General features: G+C 37.0%; 1 protein-coding gene across 1 annotated transcript in view; it reads right to left on the reverse strand.

The window, feature by feature from the left end:
- The window catches only part of RTN4RL1 (reticulon 4 receptor like 1), a 1,043,895-nt gene that overhangs the window by 684,340 nt on the left and 352,055 nt on the right, over positions 1-7,500 (reverse strand). The window lies entirely within an intron of this gene.

A 7,500-nucleotide genomic window follows, 5' to 3' on the forward strand; every position in this document is an offset into this window, starting at 1 on the left:
AACAGATTTGTGGGGGTCTATTTTACAAAGTCAAACGATAAAAAGACCGAACACTCTTTTATTAGACACTAAAAGTCAAAAGCACTGAATGCCAAACACACGGAACAGCGATTTTTTTCCCCAGGGACATAAATCGCGGCCGTTTTTGGGACTTTGCCATTTCCTCCACTGTAGTGTGATCTCAGAGTTGATATATTTAAGTAGGGGGGTGGGGGGCACAGCCCCCCACATGGGGGGGGTGTACAGGGCAAAGCCCCCCCACTTTATTTTGTGTTTGGATTTGTTTTTTTGTTTTTTTTGCGGAGCAGCGATTGAAAAAAAAAATCGCTGTTCCGTGTATTTGACATTTACTGCTTTCAGTTTTTAGTGTTTGATAAAAGAACGTTTGCTCTTTTTATCGTTCGATGTCGTGATATAGACCCAATTTGTACATCTCCTTAGTGGACATTTGTTTGAATTTGTACCTTATGCAGATTTTGGTATGAGACATTTGGTTTATCTAGCTATGTGTGAGGCCTGTCGTTCCTATTATGTTGGTAAGATTAATAGGTGCCTCACAGACCAAATAAGGGGGCGCATTTATGTTATTAATAAGGGTGCCCACAGAAATGCATCAGCTAATCATACTGTTAAAGAAGGTTTAACACATAAATTTAAGTTTATGGTACTTGCAAAGTATCAGAATACAGCTAGAGGGGGTGATATTAGAACTAGTGTTGAGTACTTACAGGTAAAATGGATTTTTATATTAGCAGCTAATAGGGGAGTGGGATTAAATGAAAGTGTCCCTTTAAAACTGTCTCTGAGGTCTAGTCGGTTTGAAACGGTGATTGGTTCTAACATCATTGATGGTGTTATATATGTCCTGTGATTTTAATTTACTGATAGATCTGAAGAAGCAACCATGAGTTGCAAAAGCGCTTATCTCTGTTTTTTATGTTTTATATGTTTTTAATCAGTTATTAAAATGTATTCCGTCGAGCTGGCTTTTGTGTTGCTTTGCTTTGAACTTATAAGTAAAAACTGTATTGCTTTTTGGAAATAATAAATTAGCAACAAATATAGTCATAAAAACACTTTCATTTAAAACCTATAAAAATATGTATTAAATTGTTGCTTTTAAGGTAAGCATTAAAAGCTAGTTTTGGTTACAAGGTACATGAAGTTGTTGTTGTTTTTCTTTCAGCTTTTCCTGGTTAGGGGTCGGCACAGCGGAATTCCAGTCCGCTAATGATTGGCAGTCAATTTTTATGGTGCCGAGGTGCCAGCCCGACACCCAACCTTCAATGAAGGCATGCCCATTCATGCATGTCTTTCAAACGCCACTCGACTGAGGGGAGGACATGCAGACTCCACACAGAAGGCGCTCCAACCGAGAATCGATAGAAAATGAATATTCATGGTGTGATTTTTTTTTATTTTTTATTCTGCAGAAGCCAAGAAGAATTTTTAGCTCTCATATTCACCCATACTATGACCTGCCCACAAAATGAGCGAACTCCATGATGTTCTGACAAGTAGTTTTTAGAAGTAGCAAATTACAGCTGATGCAGAGGTTGATGTAATCAGCCAAGATTGACTCCTGTCTTAGACTTATAAAGCACAGTGAAATATACTGGCTTTGCACCTTTGTAACTTTCTAGCAGGTACTCAGTTTGACAGAATACAGTGCATTTAAGAAACTGTTTAATCTTCAGACTACTGGAGTTTGCAACTGCAAAGAAGGAACAATGGGTTCAGAAGTTCAAGCCTCGTGGCCAGTGAATGATGATTCTGTTGCAGTAAAGTGAATCTCCAAGGAAGCTCACAGCTTTTTATTTAAAGACCTGAAACTTGCTGCCCTCACAGCGGACGTTTGTAGCAAATACAAAGGAAACATAACACACAGAAACAAACAGCTGGATGCCTTGTTACAACAAGAATCAGCATTTTTGAGTTAGATGTGTCATTCAGGAAAAGCAGGTCTCCTTTATAAATATATATAGTTATCATTTTATCATTTTGAGAGACTAGAGGGGACGATTATCATCATCATCACCTAAACTTGATGAAATAGTAGTGAAAGGAACACATCCATGTGGGGCACAGAATCTTCTTTACTGCAGGTCAGTTGTTTTAATATACTATAAAATGACAAGGCAAAAAATGTAATAGCTAGTATAGGTTATGCTTTATGTCTTCTGTCTCATTTTTCTCCTTCAAAACCCTACAGCCCTCTTCTGGACATATTACAAAAGTAATAAGCCAGTTATTGAAGCTTCCTCCAATAGTTCAAAGTAGTCATAAAATCTGCAGGGCTGAAGCACTGTTTAAGTTTGATGAGCATCGACTTGAAAATGGTATGTAAGTCTAAATTCAAGCTGGATCACTAAGCAGGTGTATGGCAAGTAATTTTGCACTTGCATATAATGACCACTTGGAGCCACCAAGAGTGGCCAGTTTGGGTTGGGGTAGTGCAGGACATGATGAAAGTTTTCTACTTCCCCCATCCACTGCTAACTACCAAGAAGGTTTTGTTTATTTCTACGTAAGACAGGACTGAAGGTGCTAACCAGGTACAGCCAGATGCCTGACACCATTGGCCCAAGAGGCAGAATCACTGTATGGGAAAGGTAAGAGTATTTTATAATGAAATGAACTATCTGATACTGTTGAGGCTAAGGACATGGGAGTTATGACAGTATTCATACTGTCTGTGACCAGCTGCGAGACCTTAGGGACAGTTACTGTTGTTTCCAGAATGGGAGAAGGATGAGCACATTGGTAGAAGACTTCTGTTACTTATTCTATGTTGCTGAACTTTCAATAACGTCCAGCATCGTGTAATGAAACATAAATGGATAAGCAAACTCCTTGCAGTTCAGTTGAAAAGTTCATGTGATCGAAGTCCAAGGGCCTCAAGCTGTACCAAAAATATATTCTTATTTTATTTTGCTTTTCTTTACCAGGTTTGTCTTGAGTTTAGTCAAAAAAAACCTTTTCAGTGGAGGTCCAGGGAGGAAATGTCTACCATATTATAAACAAAAGTATAGGAACGTGACAAGTCTCTGGATGTAATTTTAACGTAACTGCCAATACTGTAAAATGGTTATGCAGAAATCCAATAAACTGTGAATTTGCCTTTTCCATCACTGTATTTTTTTTTTTTTGCAACCATGGAGTTAGTATTCATAAGTTTGGGTATGGAAGTTTATTATATGTGGAGGATATGGGACTTTCTTTGCATTTCGCTGCAAGTAGTTTTCAGCATAATTATTTTGTACTCAGCACTGCAGTAAAGGAATTCACAGAGTCATTGTGATTCCAAAAATATTTGCATTATATTCTTTCTACATTACAAGCCATAATCAACTGACATTGTTTATAGTAAAACTATGGCACAACCAGTTGGAAAAATATAACCCTTTTATTATTTTACATAACTAGGAAGGAGCATTCATCTAAATACATGACATCAAGCCAAAATGGATGGAAATCAAATCAGAATAGCACACACACACACACACACACACACACACACACACACACACACACACACACACACACACACACACACACATGCAAATGTATGTTTGTATATGTGTGTGCTCATAGACAGATATAAAATTTATTTTGACTTGCTTGATGTCTAGTTATTCATTTTGCTGGAGCCTACTGGATCAAGGTGTGGTTTGCTCAGTCTGTTATTACTTTTTACCTATTGCAGTAATGTATTTAGCCTCAAATTCTGGGTGTTGGTTCTGTTCCAAGACTCATTGGGAGCAGGAAAAGTGTGATCATGTTCTGAGTTTTTATGAATGATCAGTTCTTCTCCGAGCTGGAGTGACCACGGAGTATAAATAGATCAGTGACAGGTGCATGAGAACTTGCCCCCCCCCTCCATAAAAATACTTTTCTCAGTGATTATTTGGTTCAGTAAATGAAAAATGACTATCCCTTCTGTTCTGCTTACTCAGCAAACTGCAAATATTATATCAATAACAGTATTTGTTTGGGTAAATCTTAGAATGAATTCAGTTGCACTGAAAATGCATACAAAGTCTTTGTCTGAATAGAGAAAAATAAAAACCAGTACCCGCAAAATTTAAACAAATAAAATGTATATATGTGGATGTAAAAGCAGATGTGACATAAGTCTCAGTCAGTCCAGATGACTTATTAAAGCATACCATCACTTAGGAAGGTACATTATATCCACATAATGCACTTTTACTGTACGTAATGTAATACACTTCTCAGTTTTGTATGCATAGCTACTTGCCATAATATGCCTGTACAGTAGGGATTACATTTCATCTATTAACATCCATCTTTGTCTTAGTTGCATGCACCAAATGGCAAAACACTGAAATTTCAGTCACCATACTTGCCATAATATGCCGGTAAAATAGGGATTAAATTTCATCTAGTAACATCCATCTCTGTCTTAGCATTTCCATGTACTAAATAGCGAAACATTGAAATTGCAGTCACCATACTTGCTGATGTCATATGAAGCAAAAACGGGAGACTGGATTTACTTTTTCTTGGGAAGATGAAGAGAAATTTAATTATGCAGAGGTCTTATGCCAAGAAGCAAAGTATGTTTATGCTGATAGGTAAGTATGAGGCTAGCTGCCCTTGGAGACCATTTTAAGCATAGCCAACTTCCCTTCAAAAGTGTGAATCAAATCTTGTACCTTGGTCTTTAAGGTAAATACCAAGGCTATTTTGCCAACCCACATTACTTGTGTGCTTAGGTTTTCTGAACAAGTAGTCTGCATAGGCCCAGAGTATTTAAAAATATTTTCAGAAGACACCCAGGGAGCATACCTCTCAAGAAATCTGGACAAAGCCATAAATAAAAGTGGGACAAAGGCCCACAAATACAGACAATTTTAAAATGTTGCTCTTACAAACTTAGAAAGTTGATAGAATAATAGGTGTTGCATTATCATGAATTTTCTGAAGAGTATGAAGTCTGAAACTCAAATGTCTGTCATTATTTTCTAACTTCAATCTTTAATGGTTTGCCACTAATTTTCCAGAAAACCACAATTTTATGAAAAGCAGACCAAAAATAAGAGGCAAAAATCTGGGCATTCTGCGAAAATCTGTACAGTTGAGAGGTATGCCAGGGAGCCCATAAAATATATCCAAAAACATAAAATACATATGCAGTCATTACTCGTATACTCATAACTGAAAACTGTATTAAAGTGAGAAGCAGCATTGCTGATCCAGTGGCATTACACACAGTGTAATACATAAGTAGTTGAAAACCACGGACATACTAGAGACATGAGGTTAAACTATACAAATTACACAATTGCAAAACAAGACAAAAACACTAACAAAGCAACAGAAGCAACCAATATATTCTTTAGCAGAATAGACCTCATCATGTGCATTTGTTGTACATGACACAAACTATGCATAATTAAAAGATGTCAGATAATTATTTGGAAACAGCATCTACAAATGCAGTTGTGAATGAAATAAATTTCCTGAAACGGCATTCAGTAAATGTTTTTAAGCTATTTTTTCCATGGAGCCCCCCCTCCCTAAAACATCCCCTCCTCCATGCAAAGAACTGTATCCTTTGCAGCCCTTCCTTTATATAATCAAAGGGTAGATACACTATAGGTAGAAGCAGGTATCTTCACTGGCAGCAGCCCCACCTTGATGGAAGTGCAGTTTGACAAAATGGTTTAATTTCACAATTCATTCAGGTGGTTTTTCAGGCAGTTGAACTACTGCCATAAATAACTTCACTTTATCCACAGTTTAAAGGAGGTGCACAGGGTGAGAGTTTGAATGTCAGTATTGTAGGCTACAAAGTCCAAAATGGGGGTAACATATCTGAAAACTTTGTGTCCAGAGGAGCTAATGAACCTTGCATACTTGGGCTAAAGGTTCAGAACTCATGCACAATAATTTATCCCACGATCTTTGCACCATCGTGAACTGCAATGTGTCACAATTTATCCCTTGGTAATTCATCTCGAGCATAAATACTGCTAAGCAAATTCATCCATCAGTGATACCAACCATGCTATTTATTTATTTTGTTGATTTATTTTTAATTTGTTAAATGAGGCAGAACACTGATCCCCAATGATCTTTTACAGTTTCAGCCCAAAGTTACAAAATGAGAGAGTAGCTATATGTCCACTACAGTCTAGCGTCCAGAGTGAGTTGCTGCATACTGACCAGTGATGTGATATGGCATCTCCCTCAACATAACTTATTTCAAAAGCACCCAAAGAAGTCAGAAAAGCCCTGCAGACTGCTGGAATCACTGCTGCTGCTGCTGCAATCTGCCTTTAATAGCCACAACTCATGCCAAGAACAAAGGGTTCTATGACACCATAACATGCAAATGCTGGCAAGAATGACACCCAGTGTACAGAAGATACAGACCACTGAAGGGATACAGACAACTTTCAGATCTTAAGAAACGTAAATGCATTGCAGCTGTGGCATTTAATGGGACATCTTTAGAAGTAATGTTACTTTTAAACCACAGCAATAATGTTTTTGGTGAAAGTACTTATTTTTCTTTAACAAATTGTCACCCTGCACACCCACTACTAGGCAAGTCATTTTGTGTTTTGCTCTTTAATTCTTAAGCTGATTAATTTCATAGTCTTTCCAAGTCCTGAAGAGGTTGCTCAACAGAAACCGTAACTGTGAAGTTAAGGACTACCGTTACACTGAAACCACTGACAGTCACTTTCTCTTGATGTATACTGACTAATACCTCGTGCTCTATTAAGTCTGATCACCTCAATTTATTCCTGGGGTACAAGCATGAATAGTATAGCAATCCTTGAAGACTAATCCATACCTTTCACTTATTTCCAGCCTAATGTGCTTGTAACATTACAGTTAGTCACAGCAATCTGTTAAGATGTCAGATCAGAGAATCTTAATGTTGCATATGAGATACAAATACAGATTAATTGTAAGGTGTACCAATCTGGAATTTTGTGAGAAATGCATAAATACAATGTGTAGAATATACAAAAAAGAAAATATTTACTGTATCTAAAATGCTTTTCCAAAGGCATTAATTCTTTTTTTAATGTAAACTCCTATTTTTGCATCATTAAAAAAACAATGTGACTTAAAAATAATAATGCTGTTTTGTATATTCAAGCTTTATATAAGAAAAAAACAATCAGGTAACAACTTTGACAGCACTTGCTGAATATGGTGATTTTTGACTAGGTACAGTATCTGATAAGGTGCTTTCATGCTTTCTACACGCCTTAAATACTTTTTTTCATGGACATTTCTTGATAGCTATGCATATTCTTTTACAGTGCCTTGGGAGGAATGTTATATTTGGAAACACAAGATTAAAGACTTACACATTTTTAAGGTGGCTTAGAACTTTTAGATAGTGTGTGCCTAGCTATAGAGGGAGATTAGAAGCTGTGTAACCAAGTCTTGTACTTCTAACAGCTTCTTGCTGTGACCTGCAAGTGACTTGAAAGACAACTAACATGCTCAAGG

This window comes from Protopterus annectens, chromosome 13.part0 (assembly GCF_019279795.1).
Source record: "Protopterus annectens isolate FY-2018-M chromosome 13.part0, PAN1.0, whole genome shotgun sequence".
Lineage (NCBI taxonomy): Eukaryota > Metazoa > Chordata > Ceratodontiformes > Protopteridae > Protopterus > Protopterus annectens.